Source organism: Gorilla gorilla, chromosome 1 (genome assembly GCF_029281585.2).
Source record: "Gorilla gorilla gorilla isolate KB3781 chromosome 1, NHGRI_mGorGor1-v2.1_pri, whole genome shotgun sequence".
NCBI lineage: Eukaryota > Metazoa > Chordata > Mammalia > Primates > Hominidae > Gorilla > Gorilla gorilla.
Window position 1 is genome coordinate 114,373,545 of NC_073224.2, and position 19,747 is coordinate 114,393,291.

Below are 19,747 nucleotides of genomic sequence, written 5' to 3' on the forward strand. Positions count from 1 at the left end.
GGCATGTCGTTGTCCTTCTCGCTGGAGAAGGAACAAGCCTCAGCCGTTGTGAGCCTGTTTATCACAAGTTAACTAGCGCAAAGGCTGCATAGCTCTTCCCTTTGAACATAAGGCTGCTTATTGCAAAAATTCATCCATGGTCTCCAGTCTCTTGGGGTCTCACGCTCTGTGAAAATCTTCGTGTTTTTCCCTAGGCCCCTGTCACCTTTTACACAGCCTCTGTTTCAGGATTTCTGTGCTAGCGAGGAATCAGTTCTCACCTCATAGAGCCAGGTGGAAACTACGCAGACAGGCACTGCTCTTTGGGATGAAAGCAGGGCCTTTGGGGCTCTTAGTGGCCCCGTTCGGTTGTAGACATAACACGCTCGCTTTGTGTAGGAGAACGGCTCTGCCAACGCCCAGGGGCCCTAACGCAATTCATCGAGGCCCGCAGGTCAGAACCGCAGTCTCACCTGTCTTGGCGGAAATGCGCTGCGATCCTCCCTGCACTACATGAACACGAGAATTCCACTACAGAAAACCCCAGTCCTAGTGATGGCGGTTCTGGGCATTTTGCCAGCCTCTCCCAGGGTGTGTTTTCTGACCCCACCCACTTCTGATCTGTGATGTCCTGGTCAATAGAAACTACCTGGAAAAGGCAAGGAGGACCACAGCAGGAAGGCCTATGGCGTTCCCTGGTGGCTGCCCCGGGGACTGCACTCATAGATCCGCGTGTTCCGAGAAGCCTCTGCCATCCCGACCCCGGAGCCGTGCAGAAACCCGCGGCTCCAAAGAAAATCGGCTAGAACGAACAAGACGCCCAGCCAGTGTTCAGGACACTGCGAGTGGAAGCCGTACGTCCTACGGACTGATCTAGTTTGATGAAGACGAGCCATTTACTTCTAACCCCAGCAGCGGACATTGCCTTGCTCAAATATAAAATATATGAACCAAGACGAAAGCAACTTTCATTGCGTTACTGATGAGCAAACGGGTTTTTAGAATGTTTAAGAAATGTCCCTTGTTTCGGGACCGTCATCACTAACGTATGCTTGGGATTCCTGATCGAGGAGTTTCTGAGCAAAGCAGCCCACCAATCCAGTGGTTGAGAACGGCTTGGATATTGGCTTCCAGGCGCATCAGAAATACTGAGGTTCTGACAAAAACGTGAGCTTCTGTCTGCCTTTGGGAAGGCCTTCTTCCAGTACGGGCGCTGCCGCTTGCCTTTTGTTTGACCTGGGGCCAGGTCTTTAAATTTGCTAGGCTTCAAGTTGGAAAGTGTTACAGGAAAATAATAATTTGAAGTACTTCTTAGAGTTATTGCACAGATTACAGAAGATAGTCTAATACTACAGCTAGCATCATGTGTGGCTTACATTAAGGATTTGCTGATAGGAAACAATATCCCAGATAAAGTTTTTTCCCCTTAATTATGAAATATAACAAAGGAAATTGTGTAGGCTTCTGATTCAGGCCTCTGTAAAATCTGAATGAATTTTGCACTTATGAAGGTTAGTCCTTTTACAAAATAAGTTAATACTAAAGAATGACAAACAGAATTTACAAAACAAATATTAACAAAAAGAACTTGTTCTTAGCAGCTTTGTTTACAATAGTCCCCAAACTGGAAACAGTTCATATGTATCAAGAGGTGAATGGACCTTTTGTGATATATTCATCCAATGGAATACCACCCTCAGTAAGATGGGACAAATTATGGAAACATGAGATAACATGGGTGAATCTCAAAAGAGTGCATTCTGTGTGGTGCCATCAAGGTGAATTTCTAGAGCAGGTGAAACTAACCTGTATAGTGACAGAAAATACATCATTAATTGCTGGGGTCAGGGAGTTGAGGGGACTGACTGCAAAGGGCACAAGAGGACCTTCTGGAGTAGTAGACATGTCATGAAACTTGAAATGGATGTATTGTACCATATTCAACCAATGCCTTAATCAATTTGATTGTAAAAAGTAGTAAGAAAACCACTGCAGGCCAGATGTGGTGGCTCACGCCTGTAATCCTTGCACTTTGGGAGGCTGAGGCAGGCGGATCACCTGAGGTCAGGAGTTTGAAACCAGCCTGGCCAACATGGAGAAACCCCATCTCTACTAAAAATACAAAAAAAAATTAGCTGGGTGTGATGTAGACTCCTGTAATCCCAGCTACTCAGGAGGCTGAGGCAGGAGAATCTCTTGAACCTGGGAGTGGAGGTTGTAGCATGTGGAGATCGCGCCACTACACTCCAGTCTGGGTGACAGAGCGAGTGATGCTGCTCTAAAAAAAAAAAAAAAGAAAGAAAAAGAAAAAGAAAACAAAAGAAAAAGAAAAAGGCCGGGCACAGTGCTTCATGCCTGTAATCCTAGCACTTTGGGAGGCTGAGGCAGGCAGATCACAAGGTCAAGAGATCGAGTCCATCCTGGCCAACATAGTGAAACCCCATCTCTACTAAAAATACAAAAATTAGCTGGGTATGGTGGCACACGCCTGTAGTCCCAGCTACTTGGGAGGCTGAGGCAGGAGAATTGCTTGAACCTGGGAGGCGGAGGTTGCAGTGAGCTGAGATCGAGCCACTGCACTCCAGCCTGGGCAACAGAGAAAAACAAAACAAAACAAAACAAGAACTCCATCTCAAAAACAAACAAAAAAACACTGCAAATCATAATGCATTCTACTTAATTTATGTTTAGCTTTAGAGGATTCCTTTAGAAAAGCGTCTCTCTAAATGTGATTGAGAGTTCAGGAATTCCTTCGTTTCCGTTTCTGTCTCTTTGTCTTCAGTTAAATTCATGCACTATTAAATGGAATATTTGTTTTTTGTTTTTTGTTTTTTCGTTTTTGTTTTTTGTTTTTTCGTTTTTGTTTTTGGTTTTTTTTTGTTTTTGTTTTTGTTTTTTTGGGACGGAGTCTCGCTCTGTTGCCCAGGCTGGAGTGCAGCGGCGCCATCTCGGCTTACTGCAAGCTCAGCCTCCCGGGTTCAAGCCATTCTCTCGCCTCAGCCTTCTGAGTAGCTGGGACAACAGGTGCATGCCACCGCGCCCGGCTAATTTTTTTTATTTTTAATAGAGATGAGGTTTCACTGTGTTAGCCAGGATGGTCTCGATCTCCTGACCTCGTGATCCACCCACCTTGGCTTCCCGAAGTGCTGGGATTACAGGCGTGAGCCACCGCGCCGGGCCCAAATGGAATATTTGTAAAATAAAAATAGAGTCTAAGCTCAATATTACAAAAGCATATATATATATATGTATATGTATATATATAATATATAGCTCCTATATATAAGTATATATATAATAGATAGCTCCTATATATATGTATCTATATAATAGCTCCTATATATATGTATATATATAATATATAGCTTATATATATATGTATCTTTATTTATTATTCTGTTTTTTCTTTTGCAGGGGGGTTGGGGGGACAGTCTAGCTAAAATATACATTCTTCTCTCTGTAGATATACCTGAAGAACATGATTCAATCAGTGTTGCCCTAATGTTAACAAAAGTTATTTTGAACTTATGGTGATCAGAAATTTTACATATCTGTACTTTTTCTGTATTAGTGTTATGGTTTATGCTAAGCATGTATAATTTTAAAAAAATGAGAGTAACTTTAAAATGATTTGGAAGAAAAATATGTACATATGTGAACAGTACTTAATTCCAGGTGGTGGGAATATGGATGACTGGTTATCTTCTTCTTTCTGTATCTTTCATATTTTTAAATGGAAAAACTCAATGACCTGGAAGTGAAAGAACAGATGTGGAAGGGGTGTGGGGCAAGTGAGAGGAAAATGCAAGGGAAGGACAAACCTAGTTCTGGCAGGACTGTGTTTAAGTTGGAGGTTTCTAGGGAGCAGTTGTTGGGATAAGAAGGATATGGGGAGGCAGGAGAATCATGAAAATATTTAGGACAGTGTGTTGCCTGTCATATTATTCCTCCTCCTTTCCTGTTTCTTCAAAAGAAATATACAGACTTACACTTCTTTTCAAGCATATGTACTATTTATGTTTCTCTTTTATTAATGTAACTGGTGAGTTTATCTTGCTGGTTGCCCAGAAAAGCCAATGGAGCTGAGAAAAGCAGGCTTCCTGCAATAGAGAAAGAATCTAATAAATGCAGAGACAGCTAAGTGACCAGGACAGAGGTTTATTATTACTCAAATCTGTCTCCCCCCAAATTCAGAGGACACTTTTTTTTTTTTTTTTTTTTTTTTTTTTTAGGATAGTTTGGCAGGCAAGCGGCTAGGGAATGGGGAAAGCTGATTGGTTGGGTTGGGGATAAAAATCACAGGGAGTCAGAGCTTGTCTTTCTGCGCTGAGTCAGTCCCTGAGTGGGGGCCACAGGACCAGATGAGCCAGTTTACCGGTCTGGGTGTGCCAGCTAGTCCATCATAAGGCAGGGTCTGGAAAATACCTTGAACACCAATCTTAGGTTTGACACTAATGATGTTATCTATAGGCACAATTGGGGAGCTTAGGAATCTTGTGGCTTCTGGCTTCATAGCTCCTGAGCCATAATTTCCAATCTCGTGCCTAATTTGTTAACTTTGCTAAGGAGGTCTGATCCCCAAGAAAGGAAGAGGTTTGTCTCGGGAAAGGGCTATCATCTTTGTTTCACACTTAGACTTGGAACTAAACTCCTCTCATATTTAGCCTCGCTTATGTCCAGGAATGGACAAGGGAAGCTTGGAGGTTGGAAGCAAGATGCAGTGCTCAGGGTCACTTAGCCAGGGAAGGAGGATGTGAAAGCAGGAATTTGAAGTGAAGACAGCGTGGCTCCAGAAGACATTCTCAGAACCACTGTGTTTATATTGCTCCTAACGAAAGTGCCCTGGCAAAAATTATGACAGTGAGAAAAACTTGACATAGAAAAAGTATGACAGTGAAAGAAATCTGACCAGAGTGACCCTGGGCAGGTAACTTAACATCTCTGCATCTCAGTTGTCTCATATGGAAGATAAAGATGATGGTGTGATCTTGGCCTGTGGTAAAGACTAAATAAGTAATTATGCACACTCATTGACTGTGCCTGACATGTGGCACTTGGCATGTCAGGCACAGTTGATGAGTGTTCATATGTTACTTATTTCCATGTTAGCTCTTGTATTATGCCTGCAACACTGCACAAAGAGCAGATGTGACCAGGTGCAAGGGCTCATGCCTATAATCCCAGCACTTTGGGAGGTCGAGTGGGCAGAGCACCTGAGGACAGCAGTTCGAGACTAGCCTGGCCATCATGGAGAAACTCCGTCTCTACTAAAAATACAAAAATTAGCTGGGCATAGCAGTGCACCTGTAATCCCAATTGCTTGGGAGGCTGAGGCAGAAGAATCACTTGAACCAGGAGGCAGAGGTTGCAGTGAGCTGCGATTGTGCCACTGCAGTCTAACCCGGGTGATAGAGCGAGACTCCATCTCCAAAAAAATAAATAAACAAAAAGAGCAGATATGACAATTTGTTGCATTGAAGTTACAGCAGTGATACTTTCCAGCAGCTGTGCACCCTCCCAGGGAGACTGCAGCAATCTTCTCACCAGCAGTAATCTCCTGGGCTGGGAGGTCCCAGGAAGGCCCCTCAATCTCCAGCAGGTTTGACCCTCAAGGAGATTCAGGGAATGAGCTAGAGAAGTATTTCTATCTGGGAGGAACTGGGGGTTTGTAGCTCATCTGTTCAGTTCATCCAAAGGGGAATAATGATTCAATTTCTTGCTTCAAACCTGCCTCAATAAAATTTTTACAGTTTTACAGTGGAAGACATTTTGTACATGTAAGGGAGGAGATATGACTTTTCCTCACCCAGCCTAGGTTCACTGCTGAGAACCTTATAGCAAAAGACAGATAACAAGAGAAGAGCATATCTAGTTATTTAATGTAAGTTTTACATGATAGAAGAAGAGCCTTCCTAAAGAAATGAAGACCTGAAGAAACAGCTAAACTTCAAGTTGTTTTTTTTTTTAACGGTAGGTTTGATGACTAGTGGATAGTCATAGAGAAGTGAGATATGATGAAAGGAGTATGATCTAATGGTAATAAACGGGGGGAAATGTAGCCAGGCCTGTATGCTCAGACTCTGTGTCGCTGTGTCTTCAGACACAGCAATGCATCTTTCCTCTGGGTACAGAGAGAGCACCTCTCACATGAGAGCCTTATGATCTGCTTTGGGGAAGAAGGGCAGGGGGAGGGTGACAGTGACCTTCCTACTTCTGTTGTTTTCTCAAATTCCTTTAGCATAAAATATTCAATACCCCAAGGTGTTATATTTTGGAGTAGTGTGTCCTGAACCTCACCATATACATGCTACAAAACTCAGAATCTTTGAAGAGTGATACTTATGACTATAAAATATTTAAATTCAAAATACAAATGATGGCTGGGCATGGAGGCCAGCACGTAATCCCAGCAATTTGGGAGGCCCAGGCAGGCAGATCACTTGAGTCCAGGAGTTCGAGACCAGCCTGGCCAACATGGCAAAACCCCTGTCTCTACAAAATTAGCTAGGCACCGTGTTGTACACTTGTTGTCCCAGCTACTTGAGGAGGATGGGCTGAGGATCAATTTAAACAATATCATATGTAAAAACAATTTTTTTTCCTTTAAGTTTAGTCAAGTGAAGCAGTGGGAGTGGAGAAGGAACAAAGAAATCTGTAGCTAGTTGTGATAATTGGTTGTAAACAGGAAGGATTTTTGATGCACTGTACAGTTACCAGTTACATATGCTCTAAAGCTGGTGGTGAACAGCAACAACAGCAGTGTTCTGGTCCCCCCTACACTTCTTTCTAGGGATAACAATTTTGTTTTCTTCCTTCCTTCCTTCTTCCTTCCTTCCTTTCTTTCCTTCTTTCTTTTCTTTTGTTTTTTTTTTTTGCGACGGAGTCTTGTTCTGTCGCCAGGCTGGAGTGCAGTGGCGCGATCTCAGCTTCAGCTCACTGCAACCTCCGCCTCCCAGGTTCAAACGATTGCCCTGTCTCAGCCTCCCGAGTAGCTGGGATTACAGGCACGCGCCAAGACGCCCGGCTAATTTTTGTATTTTAGTAGAGACGGGGTTTCACCATGTTGGCCAAGATGATCATCTCCCGACCTCGTGATCCGACCGCCTCGGCCTCCCAAAATGCGGTATTACAGGTGTGAGGGATAACAATTTTCAATGCATGCAGTCAACCTCTACATATTGTTGCTCTTTGACTGCCCAGTTTTCCATCCTAGGCCCTGCAGTCCAGCCTGCAGGGGGAAATGGAATTTGTGTGTTTTCCTTCCTATCAGTCCACTCCAAGGAGCCAACAAGGCACCTCTCTCCCGTCTCCCACCCCCACACCTCCGCACGCCCTCCAAACTGAGCCCCTCAAAGACTGCGGTGTTTTTCGGTCCTTCGTAACCGCTGAAAATTTTCATATTTGCAAAATATGAAAATCAGAGCAATGGTCCTGAGCATCTGGCGGGACATCTTAGCTTGCTCTCAAGACCCACCATAAGCCGCATCCAAAGTGTTCTGCCAAGCAGAAGAAAAGATTTTTCATCTGTCGCGTCCTAAGGCATCTTCTCCTTGGGGCAAGGTACTGGCAGGAAGAGGGGGAGCCCCCACCGTCCCGCACTCATCCCTCCGAGCTGCTCAGGCTCCTCTTACCCGTGGTGCTGCGGGAGCCCGGCCCGGCGACCGGCGACCGAGGGTCAGAACCCGCGCTCCCGGCCCGGGCGCTTGAAGAGGCCGCCGCGCGGATTTCTCTTTCCGGTTGAAATTTTGGGACGAAAGAATGAGATTTCCTGGAGTCGGGTTCCAAAGCTTAGTGAAACAGCGACTTTTAGGGCTGGCAATAGAGACGTAGGAGCTAGAAATTCGGCATGGAAATCTGAATATGAAGAACAGAGTAAATTAACATTCGGAAGAGGATGGGCCATCCGAATAAAACAGTGTTACTTCTAAGTTAGGTCTCAAACCATCTACCCTAAACTGAGACATAATCACCAATGACTGAGCTAACCCCATCAAAATTTCTCACGTCACCGTTTACTTACCAAAAAGACAATGGATGCGATTACGAGATTTCCCGAGTGAAAGGAATCTCGGGGTCTAGCACTGAGGGGCCGCAGCCCTTTTAGTGTAGGAAACCTCTCACCCCGAGGCCCAGGGTCGCCCTGAGAGGGGATGGGGACTTGTTCGGTTGCTGGGACGCTGGCTGCGGGGTCCGGGCCTCCCATTGCAGGGGGCCGGAAGGCTCGCCCAGGACTGGGACCAGGATTGGTGACTCCGATGGGATGTTTGGGCAATTTCCCTGTGGACCAGGCCACTGCAAGAAGCCGGTTTCTGGGACCCGGACCACTGAGGAGGAAAAGGGAGAGGAGGAGGGACATCGTAGGGGACGCATTGCGAGGCCAGAGCAGGAGGGACTAGGGGATTTGCAGCAGCAGAGCTTCCTTCCCCGGGACCCAAACCTTCCTTTCTCTTCTCTAACCCGGGACTTGGTACGAAGGGCAAATGTAAACCACATCCCTTTCACTTTGTCTTTGAGGGTGGAGTTTGCTTCCCAAAGTGGCTTCTGGCTCCAGAGTAAAAGGCCAGCAGACAACAAGGTACCACCGAGATTTGAACTGGGATCGCTTGATTTGGAGTCCAGGGTGCTCACCATTAACCCATGGAACCAGCTGTTGAGAATATTCTCAGTTATGGGCATTTGACAAGTGAATTCTCAGCCTCCATAGTCACCAGAATTTCCTTTTCAGGTATTTTTTTCTCTTTGTCACACAGGACTTGAGTACCTTTAATCTACAATAGGAGGAGTCGCCCCAGACTTACCTCTCTCTGCCCTTCTCTTCAGGTTTCTATCTCAGAGAATGAGATTAAGCACCTTTCGGGATTGGGGACAGAGAAGAGCTATATTTAGGCCTCCACTAAAGCCAACAGTTCTGCCTGGGTTGCCAGAGTTTCCTGCTCTGAAATACACATTCTGCCGAGACCCTCTACCCGCTGGGGTTTCTTTCTTTTTCTTTGCAAATTTCCTTTTCCCTTTATCCATGGGGCACTGATAACCATTTCCGGAACAAGATTTGGGATATGCTGGAATTTCTGCTCTTCTTATTCTGCCTTCTTCTCCTCTTTCTCCTCCTCCTCTCCTTCTGTTTCCAGTCCCCTCTCTCTCCTGCTCCCTGTCTTCCTCACACTACCCCCACACCCATTTTCCCCAGCTCCCTCCAGCTTTCCATACTTCCTGCCTCCTCCTCCTTCTCTGCTCCTTTTTGGCTACCGTTCCTCTTCCTTCTCTAGGCTCCCACCCTACCCACCACCAGCCTCCCACACGCAGCCTACACTAACAGAAGAATGGCTACCATGAGCTGAGAGGAAGTTGAGGAATATGTTTCTAGTCAGGACACTTTGGGGGATCTTTGCTGGGGAGTGTGAGTGTGGTGACACCAACCAAGATGATGAATATCAGCCAGTCCTTGAGGCCTGGGGAGGACCAGCAGATCCAAGGCCACCCCATACCTGGGATGACCCAAAAGAGTCATGTTCACATTCCAAAAGGCTAAATCTGATTGCCAAAGTCCAAGGAAATTGAAAGCAGTAGGAGCCATCGTCTTTGCAAGTCCAGTTCCAAGTAGAAGGATCATGGTGCTTCCTTCCAGTCACCACAAGGTCAGCACACAGGCATTTGCATTGCCTAGGACTCAACCGGTACCCTGGATCCCTGGCTAGGGCCTGTCCAGAGAAAAGCTAGGCGTGGGGCCCATTTCCACCTAGGCAGAGGTTCCTGGGGAAGTAGGTGCTCACCAAGAGATTGCCCCTTACCATCCTCCTGAGGGTGTGTGGAGCCTCAGCGCTGCTACCTCTTGGACTCCACCCTCCGGATGCCACCAGCTCCCACTGTCCAAGGCTTCCAGTGAAGTCTCCAAGGCTCTGATTTTTGAATCATCCTGATTTGGTGCGTCAAGAGCTGCCTCCCACAAAGTGAGCAGATGTGGAGAGCTGCCAGATCTAAAAGGTAAAATCGCAAGGCATTGCCAGCTAGATAGGGACAGAGTCCCCTCTCTATTTGATGATTTGGATTCAAAGGGTAGATGTTATGGCCTCTAAACATCACAGCATGACCAGGGCATGCCACCCACGACCTGCAGTGCCCTTGCACCTGGTTAGGTGTAAATTATTTTACTGAAGCAGACAAGTGTTCTCTTCTGGACATTTTCCTTCTTTAGTGGCTAGATCTCTCTCTCCCTCTCTCTCTCTCTCTCTCTCTCTCTCTCTCTCTCTCTCTCTCTCCCCGAGTCCCCCCATTCTCTACCCACCTTTATTTTCTCTCTCTATTTCCACCCTGTTGCCCCTCTTCCACCTGCTTTCTCCTGTTCAGCTTTCATGGTTCACCCCTTCCTTGCCCACTGGCATCCCCCAAATTAACGCTGCTGCACTGTCCTGGGTGGGGAGGTGGGTATGGCTGTAGACGGTGCCCTCCAGACATGTCCAGGATGGGGAAACATAGTGCAGCTGCCAGCATAATGCTTTAAAAGAATGGCCACTTTCAAAAGCCTTTCACATCTCCTAATCTGCGATCTTTTGGGACTAAAACGTTATGGACCATAGTGGAATTCTTTGTCCTCCAGGACCGTGTGGTGGATGCCTTCTTTCACTGAGCTTTCATGGTGTGGCTATTAAGTGCCAGTCCCTGCTCTTGGACAGGGACATCATTGTGAGCAAGTCTCAAGTCACTACTCATGGAGCGGGTCTGCAGCTCACCTCTGCAGGCATCAAGAGGTGTCAGAGAGAAAGGGGCATGGCCAGTTTGTGTCTTTCCCATGTGGCCACTCACTGAGTCCTGGGGAGTGGAAGTCAGTGCAAGGAAAGAAGCCCAGTGAGAAAGCAAATGGACAACATCAGACCTGGGGCTGAGGCCCCCACCTGCAGCGGGGCAGCCTCTGAAGCAGGCAAGGGGCAGCAGGGAAGGTCGTGGCCTGGTGTAATCTGGTGTCAGGTGCCCCAGCTCATTCATGTGGATGCCCAAAGTTACCCAAAGGCAAGATTCAATATCTCTGTTCTTCAGAAGAAAATGTGCCTTCAGAGGAGAATGGAGAGGTTGGGGAACACTTTCTCACCCCATGCTAACTGCATTTGATGTTACAGTATGGTATCTCTGTGCTATAATTGGTTAGCATGTGGTCATTAATGGAAACCATTGATGGTTTAAGCCCATTCCCAGATATTCTAGTCTTCATCTAAGTTCCCTCCCTCCCTCTTTCCCTCCTTTCCTTCCTTCCTTCTCTTTCTTTTTAAATAGACCACTTTGCACTGAAATCTAAGTTCTTTTTCTGACATTTAATTCTCTCACTAAATTTGCCAAAATCTCTGAAGCTGCCTTTGTCTTTCAGTCAGGGAGCTCATTCTGTAGCCTACAGTTCCTCCATGTCTCCTTCTCCTTTGATCTGTGGTTCCAAGTATTTAGCAAGTTCTGCCCTCCAAGGTGATTTCACCCTGTCCTTACTGGAACCTACACTGTCTGGAGTGCTGATGCCACTACGACCTAACTGATCTGCCATCTGGATTCCAGGGGCATCCCCAGGCACAGAGGGTGAAGGCACAGACGTTGAAATCTTCAACTGCTCTGACTCCAGTTTGGTGCATCTCAAGTATTAACCACACGATATCAGGATGCCACCAAAATTGAATTTGGAGCTTTCACATTCTAACTTAGAAAAATTAATATATATTACTTTATAGAACAGTTCTAGGCTTACAGATAAATTGAGCAGCTACTATAGAGAGTTCCCATGTGCCTCCCTGTCCTTCAATACACAATTTCCCCCATTAGTATCTTGCAGTACTGTGGTACATTTCTTACACTGGATGAACCAATACTGATAATTATCATCAACCAAAGTCTATAGTTCACATTAAGTGTTTTGTCTTTTATCTTATTTGTTTAAAACAATTCTTTGGGTTTTGAAAATTACAGTGTCATGACTCCCAAATACAGTCTCATGTAATAGTTTCACTGCTGAAAACTCCCTGTGCCTCACTAATTCATCCCTCCTTTCCCTCCTTCACCCTTGGCAACCACTGATCATTTTACTATCTCTATCTTTTTGACTTTCTCAGAATGTCCTACAGTTGGAATGATACAGTATGTAGGTTTTCAGACTGGCTTCTTTCAGGCGTTATGAATTGAATGTTCCTTTATGTCTTTTCATAGCTTGATAGCTCATTTCTTTTCATCACTGATTAATATTCCATTGTATGGATACACCACAATTTGTTTATCCATTCACTTGTTGAGAAGGGTGTCTTGGTTGCTTCCAGTTTTTGACAATAATAAATAAAACTGCTGTAAATACCTGTGTGCAGGTTTTCGGGTGAACATAAGCTTTCCTCTCATTTGGCTAAATAAGTCAAACTGCCATTGCAAGATTATAGGGTAAGATTATGTTTAGCTTTGTAAAAGAAAAAAAAACTCCCAAACAATTTTCCAAAGTGATTGTACCATTTTGCATTTCCACCAACAATGAATGAGAGTTCCTGTAGCTCTGTTTGTTTGACAGCTTTTGGGATTGTCACTTTTTACAGATTTTAGCCACTCTAATAGGTGTGTTCTGTTATCTCATTGTTTTCATGTGCAATTTTCTAATGACAAATGACTTTGAGTATCTCTTTCATATACTTATTTGCTATCTGTATATCTTTTCAGTGAGGTGTTCAGATCTTTTGCCTACTTTTAAATTGGGTTGTTCACTTTCTTATTATTGAGTTTGAAGAGTTCTTCATTTATTTTGGACACCAGCCCTTCATCAGATCTGTATTTTGCAAATATTTTCTCTCAGTCTGTGACTTGTTTTTTCATGCTCTTAACAGTGTCTTTCACAGAGCAGGAGGTTTTAATTGTAATGAAGTTCAACTTTTCAATTTTGTTTCTTCCATGGATTGCGCTTTTAATGCTGTTTCTAAGAAATCATCACCAAACCCAAGGTCACCTAGCTTTTCTCCCATGTTATCTCCTAGGAGTCCTGTGGTTTTGAACCTTACAGGTAGTTATAAGATCCACTTGTGAAAGTTATAAGATCTGTGTGTACATTTATTTATTTTTTCATGTGGTTGTCCAGGTGTTCTCGCACCATTTGTTGAAAAGGCCAACCTTGCTCTGTTAAATTGCCTTTGCACCTTTATCAAAGATCAGTTTATTATATTTATGTAGGTCTATTTCTGGGCTCTGTTTTCTTTTCCATTGATCTATGAGTCTGTTTTACATTTTTTCACCAACTCCATACTGTTTTGGTTCCTGTAGCTTTACAATATGTCCTGAAGTTGGCAGTGCCAGTCCTCGGGGATTTTTTCTGATCTTCACCATGAGAACTTTGTTGCGTTTCTAGTGGTCAGATTTAGGAAAGTGTGAGATTCCCTCCATGACTGGTTCTCAGAGCGTTTTTAATGCTCAAGCCAGGCCACCCTCAGCCTCTAGTAATCTGTCAATACTATTTAAGTTCTCCTCCCAGGTGCTGGCTCCAGCAGCTTCCGTTCCTGGTAAGCTGTGACTCCCTGCGTTTGCCTGTCTTTCTGGTTTTCAGGTTGGCAGTGACCTCAATTCTCTGGCCGTCTAAGAAGAGTTGTTGGTTTTCAGTTTGTTCAGCTTTATTCTTGTTGTGAGGACAAATGGTGACTTCCCACCTCTTTATATGTCAGAATTGAAACCAGAAATTTCATATAAAAAGTTACTTGTTGCCAGGCGCAGTGGCTCATGCCTGTAATCCCAGCACTTTGGGAGGCTGAGGTGGGTGGATCACAGGGTAAGGAGTTCAACACCAGCCTGACCAACATGGTGAAACCCCGTCTCTACTAAAAATACAAAAATTATCCAGGCATGGTAGCATGTCCCTGTAATCCCAGCTACTCAGGAGGCTGAGGCAGGAGAATCACTTGAACCCAGGAGGCAGAGGTTGCAGTAAGCCAAGATCACACCATTGCACTCCAGCCTGGGCAACAGAGTGACACTCTATTCCCCCCCAAAAACAAAAAAACAAGCAAACAAACAAAAAAGTTTACTTGTAATAAAGCTCACCAATTGTGCAGCCATCAGCAGTGTCACATTTTAGAATATTTTTGTCTTTCCCCAAATTCCCTCAAGTCTCTGCACAGTCATTTCCTAATCTCTGGTGCCCATGACTGGGCCCCAACAAAATAAAAATTTGGAAAACCAACATCATTAAATTTCAACCTTTCTTAGATTAGGATTTTTAATAGTGAATCATTATCTTACTTTTGTGACATTTAGAGGAAATATTGCATTTTAGGGACTTTTTTGAGGGACATGATAGTCCTGTTCATTGCTCTTCATGAGTTGTTTCATTGTTACTGATAACTGATAGTTGCTACCAAACCTCATCTTGCAAGCCTAAATGAATGAGCTAAAAAAGAAAAAGAAATCTGCTATAAGAAATAGAGATAGATGATGAATTTGCACATAAGATTATGTGGAGTTAGTATTGTACCATCTTTATTCTTTCAGAAATTTGGTTGGTAACATTACAGATACTCCTCATGTGCTTGGAATGCCTCTCATTATCTTCTTCAGGTTGCAAGGGCTCCAGAATAGTGACATAAAGGTGAGTGCAAGATTTTTGCTGTAGTTCTTTGCTTTTTTTTTCTCTCTTAGAGGGATTAGCATCCATATATCTGAAATAATAAATCAAGAGTAGAGATAGGCATCTGTTCCAGTTTTCTATTGCTGCCTATTAACACAGGCAACAAACTAGTGGATTGAAACCACAGAAGTCTGGAACAGAGGCTGGGTTCTCTGATAAGGGTTTTAGGAAGCTGAATCCAGGTGTGTCTGGCTATGTAATTATGTGGAGCTCAGGCTACTTCTCCAAGTTCACTTCAGGTGTAGGAGGAATTCATTTTTGGGGGGTTGAAAGACTGGGTTTTCTTTTTGTGTGCTGGCTGTCAGGCAGGAGACGCTCTAACTCCAGAGGCCACCTGCATTCCTTCTCACCTGGCCTTTTCCATTTTCCAACCAATAACAGCTCATGGAGTCCTTCTCAAGCTCCCATTCTTTCTGACATCACCCTCTCCTGACAGCTAGAGAAACCACTGGCATGTGTGCAGTGATGTGGTTAAATCCAGTTTACACAGGTAACCTCACCATCTTAAAGTCATATAACTGGCATATAACAACATAATCACAGGAGTGATGTCTCATTACCTTAACAGGCTTTAGAGACAAGGGTGTGGCATGTTTGGGGGCCATTTCAGAAATTCCATCTACCACAGTCGGACACTCACATTCCCCCGTTTGCAAAATACATTCACCCTCTCCTCTAAGGTTTCCAAATTTCATGTCATTAAAGCATTAGCTCAAAGTGAAAAATGTTATGTAGACCACACCAGATCAAAAGTTTAAAATCTTATCTTAGTCATCTATACCAAGTGCGAATGAGGCTTCTGAGGGTGTCCATTAAGTCCAGATCCTTGACATAATTCCCTTCCCTCTATCAACCTGTGAAACTGAACAAACGGCTTATCTGCCCTCAGTGTGCAATGGTGGGACAGACATAGAAAAACAATTCTAGCGATTCTTGTTCACAAAGGGGGAACATGGAAGTAACAAAGAAGTCACTGATCCAAAACTGTTTTGAAATTGGGCTGAGCAAAGTCCAGCAGGAATTTCTTGGTTAGGATCCACAACCTGGAACTAACCGTCTGTGACATGGGGCTTGCCTCTGGGCTCTGCCTTCCTTTCTATCTTTGTAGAAATCATTTTATTTTCCTTCTTCTGCTACTCCTTTGGTTCTTCCCCTTTCTACTTATGGCAGCATCCTCCCCTTAATCCTTGGCACATCATCCCCAGCAGAATTGGTCAAATGTTGCCCATGTCACGGTCCTGACCATCTCCATGAGGGGCTGTCCTTGTGACCCCCTGCTCCCCTGGGACCCTCGTCACTGACCTGACCTCTCTGTCAAGACTGCTTTCAGCTGACCTGGCTGGTTTAGGAGAAAACCTAGAATTGTGGAGACCCAGAACCAATCTCTGCCCTGTTTTATCTCCAAGAGAGGAAGAAAATAACAGGTATCATCATGGAGAAATGACCCACATGAGGGCTGAGACTCTCCAGCAGTTTCAGCAGAGGAAACTCCCTGAAGAATGGAGGAGCTGAGATCCCAGGCTGGGAAAGCAGGCTTGTGTTAAGCATTACTTAATCTTTATGTGCTCCCTGCCCCAATCTACCAGCCAGTGAATGACAACTGACTGAGCATAAATACTAGGACTGCAGAACGGTTATAAAGCGTTTGTCCAAGGAAAAGCCTTTTTACTTTATTTGTTTTCACAGTGGAAATTGCTGTTTTTGATCCAAAGTTTTCTGAAACACAGCAGTGAGTTCCTGGAGGGTGAGTTAGGTGCTTTGGACCTGGAGGCTGAGGCCAAGGTTTGTGTGGTCGATCTGCTGCCACCATGTGGTGAGGGAGCCTGGGAGAGTCTTAGTCTTTCTTGGCTTCACTTTCCTCCTCAGTGAGGTAGGGGCTTATTGTTCCTCTCTGAGGTCCCTTCCTACTGTGTTTTCTCTGAGTCTCTGAGGAACTGAGATGGTTTTTAATGCCACCCAGGACCTGCAGCTGAGACCTGACTCTGTGTGTCTCCTGCAGGAGCCTGAGCTGAGTCCCCACACTGGAAGCCCAGAACTGAGGGAACAGATGAAAGAAAGAAAGTCAGCAGGTTTAGGGGATGAGAACAACCCACAAAGGACAAGCCATTGGTAAATGAAAACCAAAGAAGGGGGAAATAAGGACACACTGGGACAGAAGCCTCAGGGGAAATGGGCAATGCCTATCATCATCCAAGCCCTCAAGGAGTAGCGTGAGCTGAGCAGTGGGGACTGAGAGAGAAATTTACTCCACAGGAGTCTCCTGCCCCTGGCCAGGGAGAGCCACAGGCTGGATGACATCTGGTTTATAGTGAGGGGCAGCAGCAACTCCAAGAGGGGGAAGATGCGACCATAAGCCCCGCCCCAGACCCAGGAGCCTTGACCTTGGGGTTGCCATAGCAGTGGATGCTCTTCAGGTCAGTGTGGGTTAGAGGGAATAACCATGCTGGGAGAAGGGTTGGAGACATCCATTCTTACATAAAAAGCTCTGCCCTAGGTCAGGTGCTAGAGTAAGCGTCCCTTGCTAGTATACAAAGCAGTGATACTTATAATATTCTTTTGTACTTACAGTTGAAGGAGGTTTCCAAATGATATCTCATAAATATTTATTGGTGTTTAATTTTCTTTACGCTGTGTTAAACACTTGGGATTCAGATATTAATGTCTCCCCAAAGGAACTCAAGCCCATGAGAGAAAGAACAGAAACATAGCTTTTTAAGAAAATATGGAAGTTCCCCCACCTTGGGGTGCTGTGGCAACCCAGAGAGTGGGAGTTTAGGTGAAGACATTGCTCCTAACGACAGGGGGAACCATAAGAGGACTTCTTCAGAACAGACTCATTTTCCTCTAATGTCCCACAGAGAGGGATCCTGGGGCATGAATGGTGTAAGGCAAGGGCCAGTCTAAGGAAAGGGATTTGCTGCATCCTGGGAGAAATCTCCACACCCCCGAAAGGACATTTGGGACACGAATACAGGTGAGAGGAGGTTTGCAATTGCTTTTATTCAATAATTGATGAACACTCTCCTGAGAACTCCCTCAGTGCTAGACCCTGAGCTGGGAACCATGAACACAGAGATTAGTAAGATATGATCTAAGCTTTCACAGAACTCTCAGTCTAGTGACCAGCGATTCCTGAGAAGTATAGTGATGGTGGGTTCATTAGAACCAGTGGTCCATGCTGCATGGAGATTATCTCAGTGGATGGCCTGGTTTCTCTTCTGTTTTTTTTCAAACAGCTGAATGACCTGTCCTGGGCCAGTGACCCTGGACTTCAACCAGATGTCAGAATCTCAAGGTACAACCAACATTTTTGCTCCATGTTGGGTCAAAACAGTTAACACAGCCAAGATATTCAAGGTGTCAGTAGATACTGACTAAGTCCTGGCCAGCTGTGAAAAGAAAGAGGTGAGTTTAACAAGAATTCTAAAATTGTCCTTGACATAGTAATCACAGATGATCTATCTTCTGTCTACTTTTATATATATATATATATATTTGTGATGGAGTTTTGCTCCTTTTGCCCAGGCTGGAGTGCAATGGCATGATCTCAGCTCACTGCAACCTCTGCCTCCGGGTTCAAGTGATTCTTCTGCCTCAACCTCCTGAGTGGCTGGGATTACAAGCATATGCCACCATGCCCGGCTAATTTTCTATATTTTCAGTAGAGATGGGCTTTCACCATGTTAGCCAGGCTGGTTTCAAAATCTTGACCTCAGGTGATCCACCCACCTCAGCCTCCCAAAGTGCTGGGATTACAGGTATGAGCCACCGTGCCTGGCCTCTGTTTGGTAATTGAAATGCTTTGCAGACTTCAAGATTCACCTGTGTCCAAAATAAATTCTGTATCAGTAATAGTACTAGCATTTAGAAGTTGTGTGTTTTATCCTCTAATTATAGATGAAATACCTAAGGTGGAAAGGAGTAAAGCAGCTTCCATGAATGTAGTGAGAATGTAGGGGGGTCAGGGACTAAAGTCCTGCCTTAGGATTCCCCAGCAGTTGCCAGTCACAATTTTTGTACTCTAAGAAACAACAACAACAACAAAATGACATACTGTTTTGTTCCTCTGCTTACCCTATCCAATTCTCTACACCATAACATCTCTGCTTATCAGGCAACTTGGATTCTCAATTTGCTGAGCTCAACAAGTGCATTTCCTGAGCCCCTGTGAGTAAAGCATTATGCTAGTTATGGCGGGTGATATAGAGGAAGCACAGAAGAGTCCTTAGTGACAAGAGCTTAAGATTTCTGCTCCCAGCTCAGCCTGAGTTGCCTGGAGGTGAGAAAATCAGTAGCCGACACACACAGGTGCATTCTGGTGAAAGGGTCGATGATAATGAATAGTGGTTCTGACAGGGCTGGGCTCTTAACCTCCCAAAGATGCTGGTCAAACAGGATCTGGAGGATCTCTGCACATAGTGTCTGACTGCCGACTGTCATAAGTGAATGTCACCAAGTCTTGGCCTGGATCCCCTCCCTTTTTTCATTTCACAGATTACATGTTGACAGCAGGAAAATCAACAGAAAGACCATGAGGCTAGACTCCAAAAGACTTAGTAATGCTGCTGGGTGGGCCATGAATTTCTAAAAAACTCGAGAAGGGCCTTCTCAGAAGTGAAGTTTTAGGAAATATAAAATGCATAGCTGGGATACATTATAGTGTACTGATAGAACAAATATTGGATATAGCAGCATCTAATAACTTCTGGAGGAAAAAATGTTTTTCACATTACTCCAATTATGGCCTCATATGTCAAAAAAAAAAAAACAGCAACAACAACAACAACTAAGAGAACCACTAACATCCATTGGTTTTGCAGAAACAGGATACCCTTAGTGTACCTAAAATTGGAAAAATGGCTCTGCCTTTAGGGCCATGGAATGAAACAGACTGTGTGGTAGTTGACACAGGAAGAGCAGAGTGGAGTTTATAGCAATGGCCACAAGACAGTGAAGAAAATGCTTTGGGGTTCTTAAGCAGCAGACGAGGTGACTCAGAGGAATGTTAGACAATCGCAGAAAAGCAACTTTAGCAACATTTTTGACTCAGTGGGCACTGCATACTTAGTCCATGCTCTGCATCCATTCTTTCACAGTCTGTCCCTTCATCGACTTGGGCCTACAGTGACTTTTCTGGGAGAGGAGAGGGAT